Below are 15,434 nucleotides of genomic sequence, written 5' to 3'. Positions count from 1 at the left end.
AAGAGACGGAGATATCTATTTTCCCCGACTAGAGATCTCGATTTCCGCGGTTTTCCAAACTCGCAGCGATTCCGGTTGTCTCCTCCGAAAATAGATTCCTCGCAGTTCCTCCACACTTTTACGGAAGCGCAACCGCAAGTTTTCTTCTTCGGGCGATTCGGTTACGATGCTCTGGATGTTATCGATCGTGGCAAAATAATGTCCTTTCGGGCGATTCTTCGGTTCCTACGAGGAGGAAAGAGGTTGCCTTTCGGCGACGATGGCCGGTAGTCTGTAAAGTACAGCAAAGTTGCGGAAGCACTGAAGTGTTTTTGGAAGGGGAAAGGTCGAAAACTGTCGCGCAGGATGCATTGTCCTAATGCAAAATGTCGTAGGACTTTACTGTATTCTTTGCGAGCAATTTCTCCTTCCAGCAAAGATCAATCGGTCGAGAGAACATTTGGGCGCCATCGAAAATAGAGCCACGACAATAGACTGCGATTGGCGTCTCGAAAAATATCTCCCGGAAGAAATATTCTTTCTAAAAGTTCTAACAATAACGTGACACTAATAATATCATGTTTTACGTATCGAATAAGAATTTCCGATATATATATTGTACATTCCGTCTTTTTACGAGCTGAAAATATATGGGTGTACTGTATGATTTTATTATTTCCTTTTGTTACCAATTTTCCGCAGCAGCTCTCGTACGAGCCGACAAACAAGTTTTAATTACAGCGTCTACGTGGAGGCAATCGTGAAATTTCGCAATTCAACCCGACTCGCGTTCGTAAAGCATTTTATAAAACCCCCTTCAATTTCCGCTCCGGCGCGTTACACGTTTTTGGCCGGGATAGGTCAGCCTTCGAGCGTGAGATTTAATCGTTCGATTTATCGTCTCGCAGCGAGAAATAATTCGGATTTGTCGGCCCATCGAGAGGGACCATCGATGATTCGCTGTGCGAATCTAACTGGACAAATATCGTGAAAATCAAATTCCGGTTTTCGCTTTTATTGCTCCATGTCATTTTAATTGCGCTGATTTCACTTGAGAGCGGTCAGTTTATTATCGGTGGAACAAATTTTCACGAAAGTAAACCATTCGTCCCACGCTCGACATTGTCGATGTCCCTGCGCGAGCATCATGACAGACGAAAGGGGTAGAGAGAGGGGGTGGAGGGTAAAACTGGATTAGGTGGGTCAAACCGTACCGCCCACTTAATAGCCACTTAATTGCGCGCAAAGTATTAACAGTGCACTACTAACCTTTAACCTTTTAGCCGCGTGCAAGAGAGAGCTCCTTTGTGATTTTATCGGAAAAAAAATATCAAAAAAAAAAAAAAAAAAAAAAAAAAAAAAAAGAGAGAGAGAGAAACATGCTTCAAATAATCGGATCGATTAGATTATTGATTACGCTAAAGCCTTCGTTTTATTACACGATCTATAATTCGTGACAGAATTTAGGACAAAATTTCATTTATGATTTTACATGTGCCAGGCATATTCTGATTTATTATGATATACGCATTCTACATATATATATATATACGTGTTGATATGCATTCTGATTTTGTAAATGTTTTTCTATTATACGTGGCCCATAAATTTATAAATAAAATTCGCTCTGTCATGAATTATATAGCCGGTCTAAATGGATTTAATAATTTTTAGGTTGAGAGATGTAAACACGAAAATAATTTGGAATAATATTTTTCGCGTGTACGCGAAAGTTCATCCGGAACGCTCCAATAACGTAATATGATGATGTATTTTGTGGATTGTTTTTACACTGTCGTAATGGATTAATCATACCGATTCGATAAAGTCGAAGATAATCGTGCTCGTAATCGTTAATCCATGGACGTTTTGCTCGACTCGCGTGTACGATTCGACAATTTTTCTCCCGTACATCATAATTTAAGGTGACTCTCTCTCTTTACTGAAGAATTATTATCCGTTGAAATATCTTGTATCGAGAAGCGTCCTAATGAAGTTTACCCACGCGATTCCACCACAAACGTAACAAACGATCGATTTTCCTTGCATTTACGGAAGGATCGCGTCTCGTAGAATTTCATCTCAGTCTAGAACTATTTCAGACAATCCATTATCTCTGACAGAATTCGCGATGGATTTCTACCAACAAGGTGTCTGAAAACAACTAGAATTTATCGCGTTAACAATATTGTACGATATGAATATTAAATAAATAAATAAATAAATATTTAGTACTATCTTGAATTAAAGAAAAAAGTTAATCTTAAATACAATATGGAAATGATAGAAAGAAATTTATTAGAAAAATCGATATGCTTTCGAAGAAAAAATAACCTCCGCATAAAAATCTTTCTCAATTTCTCATCAGTCGAACAAACTAAACACGTTATATGTAGAGAGAGATATGACCATCGCTTCATATAAAAAACTGTCCAATTCAGCCAATTTGTCAGTCACGTACTAAAAATAAATTTTTTTTATAACCGATCCGTTGTTTGCATGACGATCGTTCTGAATTTATATTGAATGGCCGCGAGCAATGGTTCATAACGAATTTTTAAAGGGCTTTTTAAATAAATCGTATGTATGTATATTGCATTTCTCATCGCTCGTCCTATTCGAACTGAGCATAATTTCTCAATAGATATTAAAATGTCACGACGAGGATGTTCTTAAATTTAATTTAATCTAATTTAATTAATGTTAATTTCATTAATTGATAGCTCGTGTTTCTTGAATCGTCAATAATTTGCGGTATAAAATATAATTTAAAACAATATATAAACTTGTGTGCGTCATGTGTACACAGAAAAAAGGAATATTCTTATATTTTAACAATGTCTTTAGTTTCAAAATGTAAATCTTGAAATGAGATTATATTGCGTTAAACAAAGAAATATTGCTTGAATAAAGACATTTTATATAGGTCAAACGAGAAAAATATATTCCTGTTATTTAAGAATAATTTTCTTGAATGGAGAGGAAAAAATGTTGGATAGAAAATAACACATGTTCAAATGGAAGATTGTAATTTTCTTAGAGTTAAAATAATTGTTTTCTTCTAGAAATAACAATCGGATATTATTGAAATAAAATTATAATATTGTTAAAATTTAAGATTTTTAAATTCTTCCAAGAAGATTATAAATTGTTGCGTATATATGAAACAATAAATGCGTTCATATGAGTATATGAGTTTTGATTTGACATTTACTTTTTTTTTCTGTGTATAAAAGATTGTACGTGTGTTTGTTAAGATAGGAAGAGATGAAATTAATTATTCCCATAAAGTTTCGATGAAAGTCTACAAACTGAACACAAATTATGTTCCGTTAATTATTTTTGGCTGCCAGACTCAATTCACGATAATTTGCTTTCATTTTCAACGCTTTATAATTCGAAAGCTATCGATGTCTCGTTATTCTTTCACCGATAAAAACCGATATTTCGCGAAAAATAACATTGCGTGTTCATTTACAGCTGATTCTACAACACACTGTATTCAGGCTTTGTGTTTAAAAAGTGCTCTTTGCAATAGGATTAAGAGCGAACGTTAAATAACAAGAGTACGAAACGAAGGTGACAAGAAAATTCTTCAATTTCAAGTCAATTACGGGACTTTTTTTCTTTACTCCTGCTAAAGGTCACGTTAAGAGGAACAAAAAGCATCTAATACAATTCTCTCTTCAGAACGTAATATAGAGAGAAAATCGATAATTTGAAAAAATATTTACGGAAAAATAATCTCTTATCGCTTTTCAACGCTTCAGGATATTAGAAACGTGCGTGGGTTTCGACGACCGACGAGAGACGGAAATGGCCAACGGGCTCTCGATACTTGGATCGAGAATGCTTCGAAGCCAAAACAGCCGAGAAAGGGTTTAGATTTAATCCCCTTGTATCGACCTGGAGGCTTTCGCACACAAACTATAACTCTGAAACTACAATAACTTTTCCGTGCCTGGGAGATGTGCAGTTTAGTGAATAAATATTTATAGAACATAAGACATATATTATCATATTTCGAATCATGCCAATGTGTTCGACAATACTTATTATTATCATTATCAATAATTTTTATTTCACATTTTTATCCGATTATAATTTTTTGTTTTAACAATTACTAGAAATAATAAAAGAAATGAAAGAATAATGTAAAAGTAAAATTAAATAATATGGTATTATTTAAATAGTGTGATGAAATAATATTTTCTCATACAACATTTTTCCTCCATTGCCCTAAATCTTTGAAGATTTTCTTTCGCACAAATTCAATGTTCGAGTTGTTTTCTCTAGTAGATATATCAAAATAACTTTGCGAAGATGTGCTTGTTTTCGACGAGTTGATTTGTATTTCGTCTAGAGTACCCGTGGGAAGCGATGATTTTGCATTTTACGATCGTAAATTCCTCTTATCGTTGCGCATCACATACAGAAATACGGTATTCTTTCGAACTTTCTTGGTCTTTTTGCTCTCGCTTTTGTTTGGTATCACGATGTAACCTACATTCGGCGAGAAGCGAGCGATAAAACACGTAACCGTAGTACGTACGCATGTATCTTACATCTCCATGCGTCGAGATGAAGAAATGCGAAAGAGAAATAGAGAGACGTAGCATAAAGCGTTGCGCATAAAGCGATATATTATACGGTAATATTTGCCTTTGCATTTTGTATTTAATATATTCGGCTCGAGCCAAACGAGTACTTTGTCGCCGCAACATCAGTTTCCATTTTTACTAGTTTCCCGATCGAAAAGAGGAAATTGAATTTAAATTGCGTCATCAAAAGAGAGACGGGCGGAACAAGAGCTTGGTACAAAAAATGCAAATAGTATGAAAACTATTTTATATTTTTTTTTAATTTTTCTCTCTAAATTAGCGTAAATTCTCTCCAAACTTTTCAAGATGACGTTCGAAAAATATACTAATATTTTACCATTTTATTCCCCACGATTCACTATCGCATATTTTATGCGCGATTGTATTTCCGCGCGAGCACGGTCAATATTTTCCACGTGACTTTTCGAACCGGCAGAACAGAACTATCAAAAATATGTAGAAAATATATAGAGCCGAAATTCTCGTCGGAAAGGGAGGGGAACAAAAGAATGACCCACGTTTCCCAAGTTTTGCGCCGGAGCACTCAATTTTTCAATACCGCGAGCGAGAAATATCCGTTCTTCCCATTCGCGTATTTGTATATTTGCATTCCTTTTTGTTGTCGTTCGCGGATGGTTTTATGCGTTAGACAGACCTTCTATCCTCTGGAATAAACAGAATATCGTCGGAAAGAGAGCGAAGTAATTAGAGACGATAGTTCGCGTCCGAAGCCAGCTGTGTTCGAAACGAGAGCACCTTTGTAAAATCGGCTTAAAAAAAAAAAAACGCAAAAAAGTCGATAAAAGTGAAAAATATGTGCGTAATATACTTCGCGTTTTTCTTCTCAAATGTACTTTTCCATACATTTGCTTTTCTTTTGGAACGAAATATTGAAACCGTGGTTGATAAATATCCTGATAATGAAACATCTCGTCAATCATAGCGATATTTATCAGTTTTGTAATATTCGTATAATTATTTCATTTTAATAACATTTCAATCCGAGCGTAATAGCTGCGTAAGAATATTATTAATTTAATTATTAACATTATTATTGCAACTCGTTATAAAATAGTATTGATTCAATTATTAAAATATATTAATTAAATAAATTTATTTAAACGTTAAAAAAATATTTATTAGAAAAATATTTTGGAAAAATGTCTAAACAAATCTTTGTTACGAGGGAGAAAATCCACCGATGTAAAGAATTCGAACGGATAAAAATGTGCAAAAATTTCTAAAACACCCGATGTACATGTTGCTACGATAAATATTGATCACATTTATATTGATGCAAACGATATTATAATGATTATGTAATAACGACGTGATTCCTTTTCTGGAAGCGAAGCGAAAGAAATGGAAAATCGATGCTATCACGAAATAGCCAGGAATCTGTGGCTGTTCGAGGGCGGGAAAGGAGGATGAGAGGAAATCGGCTGCATATAGCTGATAATATTCAGATACTTCGTGTCGCGCGTTACTTCTTGTCGACTCGCAATAAAAATATATTGGTCTGCTAAAATCTCCCGCAAAGTCTTTTTTAACTTTTAAAATACTCTCTGCAAGAAACATGTTAAAAGATATTTTACTGTAAATATAGATTAGAATGCTATTTTTGAAATTTTTGAAATTTTTGTGTGTTTAATTTTTTTTAATTTAAAATTTTTAACAAATTTATTAAATAATTGGCACATTATATAAAGACAAACATATATTTATTGCATAATCCACGAATTGCTAAGCTATTGTTAAATTTTAGAGAAGACTACTGTCTCGTGGATTTGCAGGATTAACATCCTGAGATATTCGTGCGAGTTACAATACCCACATAACACACAATAGCCGGGGGCTTGATCTTTGTAATTCCAATTTATAGACCATCCAGAGGATATTGCGCAGGTAACATCCTCGACCTTTTCGCTAAGAAATGAATTACTCCAAAGAATCTGCTTGTCGGCAGGATCCGATTATTTATGATATCAATTTGTACCAATCAACATTATAATTTTTGTTTCAGAATTAACTGAAAACTAGATCGGTTTTATATCTCGTTGCATCCAATTAGACTTTCGCCGAGGAAGAATTTATTTTACTTTAAATTTATTTTTAAAAAATTTATCTGCAATCATTGAGCGATTAATGCGACAATGTTATTTAGAATCACTGAAACATACTCGATATTTTTTCTCGTTTAATGAAGAGAAAGGGAGAGGGATTAAGGATCGAGAAGATATGAAAATGCATTGCAAAATCTCTTAATCGCCCTATCTTTCATGCGCATTTGCACTTAATCGAGCGTGAATTAAACGCAATGGCTGTCACGTTACATTTGCTTGTCTTTAGCGAGAATCGCTTTCGACTCAGTCAATTTTCTTTTTAAACAAAGTAGTAGAAAGAGAGAACCGATAAAAAAGTATATATTGGATGCTGCAACGGAAATCGGCTTAAGCTGCATTTTAATTATGTTGAGCTATCGAGCGTGTCCTAATTTAGCATTGCTTTTATGTCGCGAAAGAACATGGAAGAGGACAGCAAGCAAGCAAGCAAGCAAGAGAAAATGTATTAAAAAAAGCATGATACTCGATCACTTAATTTATCAATTATCTTTCCATTGTTAGCATCTAACTATATATCTACGTAATTATGTATAATTGTCTTTTTATCGGAATAAAATAAAAATATGCTTTTTATTCTCTTGAACGGAATAAAAACAATTAGAGAAAAGAGAGAGAGAGAGAAAGAGAGAAAGAGAGAAAGAGAAGAGAGAGAGAGAGAGAGAGAGAGAGAGAGAGAGAGAGAGAAAGAGAGAGAGAGAGTAAATTTAAAATATTATTAATTTCAAACTTTTTAGTTTTTAAATTTATCAGTCAAGTTTTGGTTTTTTAATTTATTAATTTTGATTTTTTTCTGAATTTTTCTCCCTTTTAATATACTACAAAATAATTCGTCTCCTGTGTTATTTCCTATTGGAAGACGTCCTTGAACTAGCGTAACGCGAAAAAAATAAGATTCGTTGATCCCGTGAAGGAGAGCGTGAAGGAGCCGTCTGTTTTTTTATCATACAATGCAACAGGATAGACAAATATCGATTTTGTATCCATTGCCGAGATCAACTGCGTGTTTTATGACACGTCACGGGACTCGTGCGAGGGATATCCGGCGCACGTGTGTCAGAATAGTCGCTATAAATAGAGATTTCCGTCGTTGCTCAATCTCTAACGTTACCACTTTGTTTTCTTCCGTGATTTCTCTAGTGTACGATGTGTTGAGTTGTTTATTGATCCTCTCTCGTAAATGACCTTTTGCGAATTTATTATCTAGTTCCAGCAAGAGAGGGCTCGTAAATACGATGTTTAATAATTCACTCGATAGTCGCGTATAAATTGCATGTGTTCTAACGTTCTTTTTTTTCGAATTAATGTCGTTTCATTTTGTTCGGTTATTCCACGAGACCGTGCAATTTTGCAAATACTCATTAATTTCGATTAAAGCTATAAAATTAATGTAGGTATATCAAAGATATCAAATTTTTTGCACGTGTCTCATGAATTCTGTATACGTGAATGTATTAAGCGACACGTCACAGCGATGCATCATATTTCATACATCATAAACCAATCGGGTGGGCAGGTTTATCGGCTTATCGATCTGCAATGTGATCAAACGAAAGGTAAAACAAGACTACGAATGACGTTTTAAGGAGGGCAACGGCATCGTCGTCGATGAATAATTCAGTCGTTGATTTGCACGAGTCAGTGGAAACGTCGGACTCGATTTCGACATCGGTTCTTACACTCCACTCAGGTCACATCGATCGCGCCCTTAAAATGAGCTTCCATCCCGCGCTCATAATTTGACCCGTTCCCGACGCTATGAATAAATGACGTGGAGCGTCGCGGGATCACCGAGGCAATATTTTAATCATATATAATGGCGTCAATTTTTTGGAACCGATTTTTCCTCGGCAATTTTCTTCTTAATATCACGTGCAAGATGCCAATAATATTTTACTATAACGTTAGAGAGTTAATAAAATAGAATTACGCGAAGGTTGTATATTTTGCATTAAAAAAAGTTTATTATTTAATATAAGTATATAGCTTCCTCTCTCGCGCACTACATATGTATACTGATATACATATCTGTATGTACAGTTCCCTCTCTCTTTCGAGAAATTCATAGTTTAAGAGAAGCACTGCGTGATCGATCTGTGTGTATATCGGCGACGTGCGTCACGGAAATTAAAATTCTAATTTCCGGTTGATCAAAACGCGCATACTCGTCTCATGTCGATGCGTCGATGCGTGTTGCATATTTCAACGCGGATTCACGCGGTTTCGCATGGTATAACGTGATATTTTATCCGCGCCCTCGAAACGAGCGCTCTCATATGGAGTTTTAACGCGTCACCACTTAATTAGATCCTGAAAACGCGACACCATCAGGTCTATAACGAGCTATTTTTCCGCTTCTTCACTGAATTGTACTCACATTGTTATTTGTCTGTCTATTCTTTCTCGCATACGTACACATATTATTTTTCAATTTCTCACACCACGTAATCCCGAATCAATCTTTCCCTCGTTTCGAATATATCGAGAAAAAATCGTTGTCATTTTGAAAAGAGTAATTTCCGTTTCTTGCAATATGGTACTCCATTTGGCGAAGATTTACAGTGGAAAAATATAGTTGACGACTAGATGTAAATTCCCTTTGTTAATGAGCTCAACAGGTGCATGGAGAATATTGGAGATTGAAGCTTTTACTTTATGACCGCTTGACACGTGTGTACGAATCGTCACAGACTCGCGAAATTCACATCTTTGCACACGTCCTTATATATTCCAATCGTGAAATCGAATCGATTTATATCGTGACGATAAAGGAAGCAAAAGAGGGACAAGAGAGGCCGGAAGGTGGAGTCGGGGACTGAAGCTCGGGCAACGACAAAAGGAGGAATCCGATGGAATAGAGGACGAGAAAGTACACGGAGATAAGAGAAGAAGATGCTTTTGTATGCCGGATGAAACTCGGCTACATTCTGAAGCGAGGTGAAGAAAACGCGGGGATTTTATCGGAAACGAGCGCTTTGATGAAAATACGTTCGGTGCGGCGAGGATTTTCTTCCGTGACAGTTTCAAAAGACTCGTTGGTAACTGGACGCGATTAGCGTGAGTAGAATCCAGTGTATATTCGACTCGACAACAAAGAAAATGTACACTTTTAGAATGTCTTGGTGCAAAATAGGTGTATAATTTTTCAAATCGCAACTTTATTCCACGTGTCAAATATTTTTTCATCGCACTTTTCATAGCTTTCTAAGAAAAGCAAATATAAATGTTAACTTTTCATAACGTAATATGATTTTATCGTTTCGTAATATTTTAGTTGAATCATAAAGTTATTTTTTTTTTCTAATTATTGATTAGTGATCAAGAGCTCTTATTTTAATGTCAAGTTCTCTGAAAAAAATCATCGATAAAAAAACAGCTAAAGAATAAAAAAAAAAAAGAGAAAAATATTTTTTTTTCAAGAAAAGATTAAAGATTACTAAGATAAAAGAAAATAAAGAATATATTGTTATATAATAATCTCACACATACGACTAGTTTAACTTGATAACTTTTTAGTCACACTCACCCGACTTCGCCCAATTTGACCGCTTGATTCTGGATAGGGTTGTGGAATAAGTTGGTAATCGCGAGACAACGGCAAACAACAGCGATCTCGTTGGCAGAACCTGGTGAGAAATTTAATTGGCCGTTAAACGATCGTTCGTTCAGACTCGATAACTGGAATGACCTCTCATTCCACTCTCCCTCTTCGTTCAATTAACGCTAATTACTCTTAACTGTATAATCAATATATACTGAAAGGGATGCGCGTGGAATTGTCCTCGCGATAAATCGATAAACTAACGTAAGACGATACAAATGTATCCTCCTGTATATCCAGAAAACATTGAATACGAATAGTTTAATGTTATTTTATATTTATTGCTTAATGCATAATGCGTTCTTGATGGCACAAGAAATATCAAATTACATTATTTTATTTTATGAATAAAACTTACAATTTCTTTTTATTTTACTCGGTATTCATTCTTCGTTCAACATTATATTTAGAATGAATCGGGTCGCTATAAACTAAATGTCACGTAGAATCCGTAAAATTCTAGGATTAATAAAATATTAAGACAACTGTTTCCAACATTGTTTTTAGATATCTGTCTTGAAACATTTTATATGACGTCAGCAAAATATCATACAATTTCGAGGTCTCTCTCTCAATATGATAAATAATTTTATTTACGCCAACAATCGTAAATGATATCGGATATCGGATCTTATACAGAAAGAGTATCGCGTTTTGAAACACGGTTTCGTGGGTGCGTTATTGCGTTTCGATCGCAAACAACCGGGTCTGTTTGGGCAAACCCGATCAAACCCTGCTACGACTAATTAACACACATTGCACAGTGAGGTATTCTCCGATTGCACACAATGCTGAAATAATTAGTATAGCGAATAACGCGCTATGTCGAAGAATAAATGTGTTTGTTATAGAAATAAGAGAAAATGAAAGAAAATTTAGAGAAGCAGAGAAGAAGGAGAAAAGAATGCTTTGTGAATCGATATATTCATACACTGATATATACCGATTTATGTAACATAAAATAAAACAATTAAGTTTATCTTCCTACGTAATGTGCATAATTACGTTTGTCGTATTATTTTCGCGTTTACACGAAATCTTTTTTAAATCTTTTATTACTTTATATTTTTTTACTGCTGGGAATTCAATTACATAAAGTATCGTGATAAATTATAAAATTTCGCAGACGCAGCTTCGAAGAGTGGAGAACACAACCAGATACACATTAAAGGAACATTTCCCTTACACAGTGGTCATTTTTAACAGGTAATTAATATACGGAAAGCGCCATGTATTTCAGAGGATAAACGCGTTTGCTAGAAACGAGACCCTTTCAACCCTTTGAAATGGGACCATTAGGATTTAATGAATATGAATGCAAACATAAATTTTATGAAAGCTATATAAAAGGACATGTAAAATAGATAGAATTTATTATAGGTCAAAAACAAAGTATTATTTTTTTAACTATTAATTTTTTTAACAATCTGTTGGAATGTACTTGTATACACAAATCGATCTCTTTTTAATACAAATTAATCAACATAAAAATTCTCATTAAAAACGAGCATATATATATATATATATATTCTACTTCAAACTAATAATGTAAAGAATAATTAATAATAAAATAATTATATTTTATTATACACATAATATTTATTATGCTCGTGAAATATCAGTCTTGTCGCTGTTTTATAATATCTCTCCTTTATAAACGTGGATAATATTGCAGTAGATATCGTTTATGCGCCACAGCTTCTAACTTACCAGAAAGTGCTGTTTCGAGGATCGAATGCATTCCGTCGCGATGGATGCAATGGAAGCAGGAAGCAGGCGGCTTATTAAATTCTCTACGGTAGCGAAATGCGTACAGCAAAGCGAATATAGCCACTCTCCCTCCCCCTCTCTCTTTCTCTTTCTCTCTCTCTCTCTCTCTCTCTCTGTCTCTCTCCCTTTCTCTTCACTCTTCTCTTTCTGAGAGAGTTAATAACTCTCCTTTATATACGGTATCCCGGATCGTAGCGAACTACTTTTCATCTCACGGATTCTTTGACCAATTTGAGGTCATTTCTTTCCTTAGCGAAAATGTCGAGATACATTTATCCTTCGTCGCGAGTTCTTCATTTTCTTCACACACTAATAACTCTTTCTTAATAATCAGAATTTTTTAATTAATTATAATCAAACAATGTTTTATTAATCATCTTTGGCTGAGAAAAAAATGTGCTTTTCTTAATTATCAATATCAAATATTATAATATTATATCAAATATTAATAATAATATTCATTTCAATTTTTTTCAATTAGAAGAAAACCAAGATATTTTTAATATATATGTATCATCTTTAATTAAAAATACTTTTATTAAGGTTGATGAATTTTGTTATGAAATATATTAAAATATAAAATACATTCAACACACGCTTTACAGATATATATATATATCATCAATTTAAAAAAAAAATTAATGTTTTCTTAACTTAAAAATTTCCTAACAAAAAATTTAATATATTCGATAGGAAAAATTCCCGTAAAAATATTAAGAGCGTAATTGAAAGAAAATGTGTTATATGTATAATCCGCTCGCGTTGTTGTCATTTCATTCGTTTTTGCATGTTATGTATGCCGCGTAGAGCGCGAGATTTACACCCCATTTAAAAAAGCTTCGCTGCGAGAGCGTGGAATATCGCGCCGATAAGAGCTGTGCGCGACGCGCTACTTTCCTAAAAGCTGTTTGCATGTCGCGGATATATGCGCAAAGGGCTAAAAGTATCCGTATAAAACGGATGAAGCTGAAAAGTGCTATAAAAAAAATGTATACAGGGTGTCGCGGAACCACTAGACAATCCCTTAAACGTACCGTATTTGGCCAGAGACGACACTTTCGAGTTGGCGAAGAGTCAATTTTTTAAATCGTATATACTTTTCTGACATTCTTTTACACATTTTTTAAATTTACAAAAAAAAACTAATTTAAAAAAAAAACTTGTATTTTGTCATTTGTTTCTTTTTTTTATAATACATTATAAGTAATATAGTTATGTCAGTTTTATTTTATTACCATCTTGTCTTATTTCAAGAAGCTGGATACGATAGAAACAATGGATATCCCGGAGCAACAATCTGTCACGGAACCGAGGGTCCCATGTGGACTTTCCAAACATTCGAACATTTCAATTCCGTCTATCCGTATGTAACGAAGTGATTGAGATCATTGGCGATGCCGCACGTTTTCGAAGCCCACAGCTTCGACACTAAGCATCTGGGAAAACGTAACGGTCCATTGGACATCGAGCTGCTGTTCATCGATGATGCGTTTCAGGGAAATCTTATTAAACCATTGCCGATGAATCTGAATACTCGAGTTCCATCAGAGGAAATACGTCGGCAGCCATAACTGTATCATAATCCCAGCAACGTTGTTGAAACTGGAGAACCGCGATCGCATAATATTACTGACTAGTGATATTAATGTTAAGCCTAAGATCGTGCCGACGATCCGCAGGACGTCGAAATGATAATCGGCATTAGGAGAACGATAAGCTCCGGTTCGACAAGGCGATATAGACAGTCAGTTCGCGATTGTTGAACAATACTTGTCCCAGATACGAAAATAATGATTAAAAAAAAAACTGAGAAAGAATTCGACTTGCTAATTTTAAATTGAAAATTTGCCAAAAGATCCACTAGATTAGAGTATTTACGAGAGATATACAAGCTTACGGCGTACGTGTGTAACGTTTACATAACATTTCACAAATGATTTTTTGGCGTATAAAGATTAAAAAATAATAAATAAATAGAAATAAAAAATAAATCTTACAAGATATCTAAAATTTTAAAGGCCTGTTGCATAAAAATCAAATATTATAAAAATAAAATTATTATTTTACAAATATAAAATAAACAGCCCTAATTGTATATAAACATATATATGTAAACAATAAAAGCTTTTATATGTGAAAGCTTTTATATTGTTTTTATGAAATAATGGAAAAAAAATAAATCGGATAATTTTTTTAATTCCTATCAACGCCTATATATTTTATTACATTCAGAGAGTTATTAATTTGTATACAGTGAGTCACAAAAATATCATCTCTTCGATTGTTAACTTTAAATAATATGATACTTTTTATGAGAAGTAATATATAGTATATTTAATTAAACATTTCCGATAATTCTAGAATTTTTTTTTAAAAAGAATCAGATTTTATTAATTATCGAAATTCTGTGAAAATGTGTATGAAATTTATTAATTTTACAAAAGATAATTAAGTCCGATAATTATTCCAAAAAAATTATATATATCGATATTACATATCGTCAAAATTAAGATCACATGAAACACTCTGTATATACGCACGTCGCGCGATGGAAGTTTTTGCAAATTTTAGCAACAACTACCCACTCGTTCGCGTCATTGCCGATGAAATAAAAACACCGGAAAAGCAAAGATGAAACGTCAATGGTCAATGGTGAACAGTGATTTTTAAAATTTTGATCGTCTCTCAGATCGTTACGCTCGGAAAATCGGGAAAAGTGAAAATATTTTTCTATAATCAGAAAAATTTTTAAAAATCAAATAATTTTTAATATCATATTTTACGATTAATTCTTAATACATGATATAATTTTTTAGTCTTGTTTCTATAATAATACTAAAATATTAATAATAAAAATCACTAGATATTTTTTATATTTCTATATTTAATTTTAATTTTATTCTCTATCTTCTTTATCTTTTCACTTGTGTTGTAATAAGAGAAATAAAAGTGTCGTAAAATACGTGCATATATTACTCGTTGACAACAATTTTGTCAATACGACCGCGCAATTTTCCAATGCCAAGCAAATCGCAGTTTCATATAAACCTAATTTTCGTCTATTCCCTCGTTGCAATATAAAATAAAGTGTACGTCATGTGCGATTAATATGTCAAAAGTATATATAAAATATAAAGTATTGAACAATTATAATAATTAGTTGATTAATTTGTGCGCGTATAATCGAATTAACTATAGTATATACTTACGTATTTTCGCGAGTTAGTCTCCTGAGCATTACAGAGAAGTAGCAAAGAACAAAAGAAAAGAGAAGGGAGTCCAACGGAGGTATCAAACAACGACAAAATAATCATAGGGGTAAGCAAAATCATCAGATCCTTTTAATAGTTAACTCTTTGAGCA

The 15,434-nt window shown here is 33.7% G+C and overlaps 1 protein-coding gene across 2 annotated transcripts in view; it reads right to left on the bottom strand.

The window, feature by feature from the left end:
• Positions 1–15,434, bottom strand: part of Tpst (tyrosylprotein sulfotransferase) — an 81,363-nt gene that overhangs the window by 12,881 nt on the left and 53,048 nt on the right. The window contains exon 2 of one of the 2 annotated variants that reach the window (XM_072891550.1): positions 10,227–10,326. The exons of the other annotated variant lie outside the window; for it this stretch is intronic. The gene's annotated coding sequence lies outside the window, so the exon portion shown is untranslated. The remainder of the gene's footprint in view (positions 1–10,226; positions 10,327–15,434) is intronic. 2 annotated transcript variants of the gene reach the window in all.

Source organism: Anoplolepis gracilipes, chromosome 4, assembly GCF_047496725.1.
Source record: "Anoplolepis gracilipes chromosome 4, ASM4749672v1, whole genome shotgun sequence".
Taxonomy (NCBI): Eukaryota; Metazoa; Arthropoda; class Insecta; order Hymenoptera; family Formicidae; genus Anoplolepis; species Anoplolepis gracilipes.
Note: the sequence above shows the minus strand (reverse complement) of the source record. Positions and strands in the feature narration are given on the sequence as shown.